This window comes from Syngnathoides biaculeatus, chromosome 12 (assembly GCF_019802595.1).
Source record: "Syngnathoides biaculeatus isolate LvHL_M chromosome 12, ASM1980259v1, whole genome shotgun sequence".
Taxonomy (NCBI): Eukaryota; Metazoa; Chordata; class Actinopteri; order Syngnathiformes; family Syngnathidae; genus Syngnathoides; species Syngnathoides biaculeatus.
In genome coordinates, this window is record NC_084651.1 from 2,553,500 (window position 1) to 2,562,704 (window position 9,205).

Consider the following 9,205-nt stretch of genomic DNA (forward strand, 5'->3'; position numbering starts at 1 on the left):
AATTAGATTTAGGTTGAAAATCATTTGCGGTCGCATATTTTTCCCCACTTTTCCATAATTTATTCATCTATTTTACAGGTATGAAAGGCCCTCTGCCGTCCCTCTTCACATAAATTGAACAATTAAATATATTTGCTCGTCGCTGGTTTCCATGACTTGTGATTTGAAATTGACCTTTTATAATATACTTTATGGAACAACAGTGAAACGCGGGGGCAAATTTTTTTTTTTTTTTTTTAATTCAATATGATGTGATTTGTCTGTATTTGCAGAGGGGAAACCATATGATCGGAGCCATTAATCCTTATACAAGCTCATTCGTTTTTGGATATGTCCTGAAAATAATTATGATTGTGTGTAAAAAAAAAAAAAAAAAAAAAATTAGAAGAGCGAACTCTCCCTTTTTATGTACGCTGTCTCCCTCTAGTGGTTTGTTTATGAAAAACAACCATTTGGTAGTATGAGTATTTAACAATAAAATGTCACAAAATAAAAGAAACTGAAAAAACATGACAAAAATGGTAAATTATGTATATATAGATAGATATTTGAATTATTAAGTTTGAAAACTAAAGATAAAAGTGCACAATGACTAGAATTGACCAATAACTCTAATACATAAAAAAATATTGTACATTTTGAATATAATTATAGGTATGGAAAGTTTTATCCAAAAATGTGACTTGCAAACACAAAATGAAATCGAAATGTGCCGAGAAAAATTGCAAAACACAACAGCGCGTTGAAAAGAATTGAACACATTTTCTAATATGGAAAATTTTTATCTTGAGAGGGAGCTAACAAGAGTGATGACCTAACCAAGCAAAACAATACATAAATAAATAGCTGGGTTTTTCCATAATGGGGAAATTTCAGCATCGTATCAAAGTGACAGCTTCAATATGTCACACGTTACACACAAAAATATGTCATTTCTCTTCAAAAAGCAAACTTAAGCAACCCCTTCTGAATGTTTTATGAAATGCTAAAGTTGACTGTGGAGCGCTTCAACCACCCGACCCCCCCCCGAACCCCCATAAAACACATTCTTGAGTCAAATGTCAGTATTATAGCGCCATCTAGAGGTAAATTGAAGCTCCATCTTTCTCCAGCGTTCATCTCAGCAGTGACAGTTTCCCGATTTTTACGGCGCCAAAACACAAATTTGACAGTAGCAAAAAAAAAACAAAACAAAACAAAACTGTCACAAAACGCCACAACAAAAACGAACAAAAAAGTCATGAAAATTATAAATACTGAAAAAATCAAATTTGAACTCAATTTGTTCACAAATCCACGCCTTTAGTTCATTTACTTCAATGCTGGATTAAATATAACCACAAATTGAGAAATACTGACTTCTATCTGGCACAAAAGGAAGTGGTCAAGATTTATTTTATTTTATTATTTCAATATTTGATTTGACATGTTTAAAAGATCGAACTTTAATATAAGGATACTCTATAAAAACAATACTGAATAAATATGTAATTAATGAACAATACGTGAAATGACGAATTGAACAAAAGTGAAGCACTTTTCATTTTGAATTTATTTCCCTTTGGCCACCAGAGGTCGTCCCTTCAACAAATATTTGTCGGGACGATCATAACATTTCTTATTCATTTGTAATACATCGCAAATGGATTATTTAATCCCTGAATTATATTATGATACCATACAAGGAAAAAAAAACATTACGTTTGTTGTAATGGCTTATGAGCGTGATGTATTGAATTAGAATGAATTCCTAATGTGTGATCATTAACTTTCTTCATTGATTTATTCACACACATTATGAATATCTACTGCCTTATCATGAGATGTGTGATACGAATTGTTTCATTCAATTATCATATAATATATACATGTACTTATATACATTCAGTGGATATAAAAAGTTTACACACCCCTGTTCAGATGTCTGGATTTCGTCATATGACAAAATAAGACCAAAATCCTTTCAATCTTTAATACCACCATTAATTTAATTGGAAAAAAAATGTTTTTGAGGGTGAAGTAAAAATAAACAACTGACATACGTGAGTCAGTCCACACACCTTCCACCAATTTCAAGTTCAGATGTTCCGGTAGGCTTTTCCTGCCCCCAACATTTGCTTAGCTTTCTGACTCAATTCTCTGTTTACAGTTCCAGGTGTCCCAAATGAGTTTTTTTAATCCCAATATTTGATAACGCCGTGTTTTTGCGCATCGTCAGTCAACCTTTACGTAAGACGGCGCCCAAAAAAAGGACATTTGACGTAAGAGTCGCTTTGAGCTCTTTTGCAAACAAGGCGAACGCTGTGTCGTCTTTGTGTGACGTAGGACACGTTAAATCCGGCCAATCCCACCGGGGAGGGGATCAAAATTTTCGAGTTTTATTTTTAGACGACCGGTTACGTCACTCGGCATCGATAATCACATTTATTTCCCTTGGCGAAGGTTCCGTTAGTGGAAGGCTTAAGCAAAACACACACGCATGCGGATTCGCACACGGAGGCAAATTAACTCATAAACAAAACAAAACGAAACCTGACAGCTGAGGTAGGAAATAAATACAGATATGTTTAAAAAGTTATCTTTTTATTACAATTAATGCACCTTCCAAAGTTTCCTCGTGCAGCACTGTTTTCCTTTTTTTTGGTTTGTTTTTTGCCACCTGTACGAGATCGGGCCATAACCCCGTCTACTGTAATTTCCGGCCTATAAGCCGCGACTCTTTTCACACGCTTTCAACCCTGCGGTTCACGCGCAGATGTGGCTAATTTGTGCATTTTTTTTTCTAACGGCCGCAAGGGGGCACTCGAGCGGAAAAGGTAAGAGTGAGACCGGTGGAATATATGTGCCGAGGAAGTGACTTTTACCGGTCCGGCCCTGTTAGCGCTGCGCTAGCGTGTTACTGCTGTGTCTCAGTGATTTTTACCGGTGTGTTTTTTTTTAACCGGCCCTGTTAGCACGCTGCTAGTGTTAGTGTTCGCCCGGCGCTAGCGTTAGCGTTAAACTCTCTGTGTACACCTCTTTCTTTGTAAATATCTCGTGTTTCAATGCGGGCACTTGCGGCTTTTAGACAGCTGCGGCCTATGTATGTACCAAATGGGATTTCCTTTACAAATGTACTGGGTGAGGCTTATAACCAGGCGGGCTCCGTAGGCCGGGGATTACCCTAATTAAAAAAGTAGTGGTTTGGTGCCACGGAAATTTGCTGACTCGATGGAAGGAGATACTATTTGACAGGCCAAAGCTGTGCCAAATAAAAAATGTAATGACTTGGTATTTTGTTCTACTGTCAAGGAACTATGTCGAAGTAATGGAGGAGCTTCTTTGAGATGGGACAAAGCCCCGTCTAATAGAAGTGTACTGCTTTGGCAGCGTCTCAAGCCGTTTTGATGTTGAAGAACTGTGTTTGATGTAGAGGGGAGGAGCTTGAATTAGACGGACCATGGTCGTTTTGGCATCATCCTGTGGCATCTTGGTGCCAAGGAACTATGTTGAAATGAGTGGAGGAGCTCTTTTAGACAGGGCTAAGTCATTTTTCAACTGCCATCTATTTTTCGGTTATATGGGGGCACCGTCGATTGGCTGTAAAGGTTCGTCAGGATACCTTTTATCGATTTTGTCATGAACAGACACAAAGGTGACACACGCGTGCAACCATTTATGACGCGCTTGTATGAACACGCACAAACGTAAACAAGTCCGTGCCGAGGCGGGATCCACGTCGTATGTTTTTTTTTTTCGGCGTTTTTTTTTTTTTTTCTTCACGTCATTTCTACTGTGACCTGATTTGAAAGCAAAGCTCCGGAGATTCAAGATGGCCACGTAATCTTGTGCACTTGCCAACGTATTAATTTCCAAATCCCAAAAGGCACCGCGGCCAAACGCCGACGTCGGAAATAACCCCGGCCGCACATGAACGGTTAACACAACGCGGCAACTGGACTTCACGATGGCGTCGAATTCCTGCCGTAGCACTCCTCTGACTTTTTACTTCTTCTTCTTCGTTTCCTTTCGGTTTGTCCCGTGAGGGGTCGCCACAGCGTGTCGTCTTTTTCCCCATCTAAGCCCATCTTGTGCATCCTCCTCTCTAACAGCCACAGTCCTCATGTCTCCCCTCACCACATCCATCAAGCTTTCCTTTGGTCTTCCTCTCTTTCGCTCTTTTGCCTGGCAGCGCCATCCTCAGACTCTCTCGCCTCTGGACATGTCCAGACCGTCAAAAGCCTGCTCTCTCTCTAACCTCGTCTCCAAAACATCCAATTTTGGCTGTCCCACTAAATTTGCTAATTTCTAATCCTATCCAACCTCCTCACTCCGAGCGAGAACCTCGCCGTCTTCATTTCTGCCACCTCCAGTTCTGCCTGCCGTTGTTTCCTCAGTGCCGCCGTCTCTAATCCGTACATCATGCGTTAGCTCGTCGCTAGCCTTAGCTCGTCGTTGGTTATTTCGTTTCACTCTCCGATGTGAGTGTTACCGGCCTCAGAAATGGGCAAAGGATTTGAATTTTGGGGAGGTAAAAGAAGCTCAGAAGGAGCGCCTGCATCGACCCTGCACCAGAGACATCAAATTGGATCTGATTCAGTGATAAATTTATCTGTATTTATATTATATATTCAAATATTCCTCTTTATTATATATATATATGTATAAAAACGGAATCGTGCTGTATTTGCGTACCCACTTGATGGTTTGCTCCCTCCTCTCCAGGGGTTTGTGGTGCAGGAACTCCCCCAGACCTCCAGGGGCGCCAAAGCCTATATATCACTTTATATGATCCGTTCCAACTCGGCGTGTTTTTGCCGCAAAAATTCAGGGAGCAAGTTGACCTCTGACCTGAAGCAACGACGGCGACCTCACAAGCGTCAGAACCGGTACGATAAAAGTGGTGGCGTTTGGTTGGTCGGGCCCAAAACAGGACACGAGCCCTTTTTGCCTTTTTGATTGTGTATTTTGCTTCCCGTGTGTGTATGCGGCGCAATTTATGTATATGATATATATATATATATATGTATATATTTTGTTGTGTTTGTGTATTTTTACATTTTTTTTTGTTTTCATGTTTGCATGTGTGTTTCAGTTTGTCACTTAATGTTTGCATGTATTTATTTTTGATTTTTATTCATTTTTTGACATGTGTTTGTTTTTATTGTGTGCGCGCACGTGTGTTTGTGTGCATGTAATGTGTTTGTTTGTGTATGTGTGTGTGGAGTGCATTTATGTGTGTTTGCTTTCGTTTACTGGTGTCTGTTTTTCTGTTTGTGTGTGTTTCTGTGCATGCATTTAATATTTTGTTTTTTTTCCCGTGTGTGTGTGTGTGTGGTTGCGTTGTGTGCTTTTGCGTTTGTGTGTAAACCATACAGTGCGAACATTATCGCGGGCCCACACGGGTCAACGTGAGCGGTTTAATGAATTAAAAGAGTGATTTCTAAAGAGCAGTGACGCACGGCCAGGCCCACTTTAATCCAGATTACACTCAAAACACTAATCCTGTAAAAATACTCTTTCTTCTAGACAAATACTCGTTTAAAAAAATTTTTTTTTTTTTGGTCTCACCCCAAGTTGCGAGTTTGATAGTCGAACACGTATACCTGATGTGTGTGTGTGTGTGTGTGTGTATCATGCCAAGTGGCGTTCACGGCTCAAGCGGACGTGATAGCACAGAGAAAGTCTACCACGTGACTTTTGGAATCTTGCAAATATATATTTACGTCATGGGTTGACCACCAGCGATGGTCAACGGGGGCGGTGGGGGGGCGCCCAACAGATGGCTGAGATTGGCGGTGAAATTCAGTGATAAATCAAGAGCACTTTTTTGACACTGCACACTTCTAGGGAACCCCCCTGTAGGGCCCCTTACTGAATTGCTGGCTAATGGCTCGTCGGGGAACTCGAGAAATGGCAAAAAGAGGCCTTTATCAATGACAAAAGAGTCTAAGTGCTGCAACGACGACGTGTCGGGAATCCCCTTCTCGGGCCCCTGACCAGCTGTTGTCGATTGGCGTGCGCCAAGAGACGACTGCTTTTGGTCCTTTTCATCGCCGCAACGAATGACGTCTGTCGACGACGCAAAGACATTTGGAGATTCCGGAATCTCCTCGATGTGGCCCCCTTAGAAAAAAAACAAAAAATGCCACCAAGGGGACTAATAGATACATATATTTGGTACATTTATTTTCTATGGCAATTATTTGAGAAAAGAATGTATGAAATCCAGGTCCAGCTCGCTGGTTGGTCACGTCGCCGCGTAATCCTCTCAACAAAAAAAAAAAGACCACGTGACGACGTGATTGGTTGACCAGACGGAATAATCCTCGGTGAACTTTAACTACCTGAAAATATGTTTGATTGCCAGAGACGGAAAGCCGCTCGGGGAAGGGGGGAGGGAAATTGAAATTGGAAAAAAAAAAATGAGAGAAAGACAAAATGACAGCAAAGTGAAACTATTTGTGATGATGATGACGACGTTGTCATCTCACTTTCCATCTTTATCAATATTCGATTTTCTCATTTGTGTTATTATGGCACTCTTATTATAAATGTTGACATTTCAGTCAAAATAGATCTGTGCTGTTTTGTGTACTGTAAGTCGATTTCATTCTGTTATTCAATTGCAATTTTCGGCATTATTTTTACTCTACTATGGATTTTTAATTTTTAAAAATAATTTCTTACGGGCGGATCAGCTGGTAAAGCGTTGACCTCACAGTTGTGAGGTCCCGGGCCTGTGTGGAGTTTGCACGTTCTCCCCGTGCCTGCGTGGGTTTCCTCCGGGTGGCTGCTCCGGTTTCCTCCCACATCCCAATAAACATGCAACATTGCCCATAGGTGTGATTCTATCTGCCCTGCGATTGGCTGGCAACCTGTTCAGGGTGTACCCCGCCTCCTGCCTGTTGACAGTCGAAATAGGCTCCTGCACTCCCCGTTAACCTTGTGAGGATAAGCGGCTAAGAAAATGGATGGATGGATGGATGTATTGTGCATTAAAGTTAAGTAAAAAGTAGACCAAATTGAAAAAGGATCTTCAAGACGTAATGCAAAGCAGCTGGGATAGGCTCCAGCACTCCCCGCGACCCTTGTGAGGATAAGCGGCTAAAAGAAATGGATGGATAGTACCACCCAGGTGCATTTAATCTTTTAAAACTATTTTCAAACATGTATTTATGTACAATTATTGTTTAACCTCTGCAACACATTTGAATGAAGTCCTTTGTTTCTTCTTTTTTTTTTTGTAATTTTCCAATATTTTAGGAGGAGAGTGTTCATTTTTGTGTAATGTTACAGCGGCCGAGCGATTCTGTCCTGGCGTGATGTTTCCGACAGGCTGTCGACATTTAATCTGCTCGGCAACCCCGACTGGGGGCTTCCCGCCGGCGTTATTACCGCCAACCTTCCGCCTCACGGTAATGTAATTCCGCACGTCTCATATTTTCATGACCTTGGTCATTGACTGTGGCGGAAGAAGAAGAAGAAGAAGAAAAAAAAAATCCCAAAAGACAGAAAAATTCATTTATTGTCACGTCAAATCAAGTTTATAAACAGACGAAAGGTCAGCAAGGAACAATAACGTAAACTATTGCCATGTGGAAAATAATCATAAGGAAGTTCCCATGTGGCGAGCAGAAACTAGGAAAGAATGTACACGCGTGGAGCAACGCGTGGACGCTACAAATCAGAAACAGCGGAATGGCAAAACTGTGCTGCAATCTTGAGCAAAATATCGTGAAAGAAAACAAAAACGTGCGTTGAGACAAAAACGAGTGGACTGACAAGTTTTGGTTGATGGTTCGCTTCGACCTGCGAGTGCCAACTGGACATGAGAGCGGTTTAAATTGGCAGTGACTCGGATTACCGATTATACATTGAAAACGACCACATAGCTTAGCCTTCAAGTCCGCTCGCTCTGTGCTAATGCTAATACATATCTGGAAATGCCATAGCTGTATTACCGAATAAAATGCAACATCACTCTTTACCCTATGTGACCACAAAACGTGTAGCAACACAGGTAGACAGATGGTATAACAATCCTCACAGGCACATATTTTTTATCCTCCGCAAAGAACAACTAGTATTACAGCTGAGAGACTGCAAGGTCTCCTCTGTTTCATTTATATCTGTACGGCTGTATAACACTGCCCCCGGGTGGCCAAGGTAATCATTGATGTGAAGCACAAAATGTGGCTTACGCTCTGTCTGAAGTCATTATTGTATGTTTTTAATCATGTCAAATATAGAGCGCTATTTTTCCTTATTAAAATACACATTGGGAAAATTCTATTTTTTTTTGGTGGGGGGCAGGATGGAATGGATTATTGCGCGATTGGTTCAAATTTTGGTTGAAAAAAAAAAAAAATGCAGACGTCCCTGAAAGGATTGAGGACGCACGGCAGTACACGTTGATGCACATTCTACGATAACGATTATTCGATTATTCGATAAGCGTGTCGTGCAACACTGATTCATATTGATCGCGATCAACATACACGGTTATTTTTTTGTCCACTATTGTACAGAAGTTGTTTATATTCTGTGTTGGAGTCTGCAAACACGTGGATGTATTTTCGAGAACTGCTGACTCATTTCTGATCGTGGGCGGTGGGGGTTGGGCGTCCGAGTGAATAATAGTCTTCTTGTTCTCTGGGATTACTGCGACTTCTACGCACCGATCGAGCGTGACCACTCGGGAGCGGCGTGCACTTCAAATGGAGGGGGGCGAAAATAATAATAATACATATGATATCACGACTTTATTCGTAATTAAAGCTCGTTATTTTGCAAGGTTAAAGTTGTAGTAGGATGAGCAAAATCTTCTGCCCGAGTAAAGATGTACATGATACATTATTTTTATCAATTTAACAAAATTAAACATTTCCTCGATGGATTTTTTTTTCTCGGTTTCTCTTTTTGTGTTAATTTTTTTTCACAGCTATATTATTTTTTTTTTCCCCAAGATTAATACTTTATTCCAATGACCCGATGAAACGTCATGATTTTTTTTCCCCTCCTCACAAGCGTGACCATAAACCGCTTTTATGCTAACTCGTGTTTTCTTTTCAATAGACTTTATTTTTGTTTTTATGAGGAAAAAAAAAAAAGCATATTTTGTGAGATGTGTATTCAGCTGACTAATTGAAGCACACGAGGGGCGACGGGCACTTCACGGACACACGCGCGTACGTACTGTACGTACGAACGTAAACACGACATA

General features: G+C 40.7%; 1 protein-coding gene across 4 annotated transcripts in view; it reads left to right on the forward strand.

Moving 5' to 3' along the window:
• ogdhl (oxoglutarate dehydrogenase L) overlaps positions 1-9,205 on the forward strand; it is a 48,976-nt gene that overhangs the window by 39,081 nt on the left and 690 nt on the right. For 2 of the 4 annotated variants that reach the window (XR_009797332.1, XR_009797333.1), the window contains one exon: positions 4,705-4,847. The exons of 1 other annotated variant lie outside the window; for it this stretch is intronic. The gene's annotated coding sequence lies outside the window, so the exon portion shown is untranslated. Of the gene's footprint in view, positions 1-4,704; positions 4,869-7,278; positions 7,399-9,205 lie in introns of those variants that run through there. One more of the 4 variants, XR_009797330.1, reaches the window with a different exon arrangement.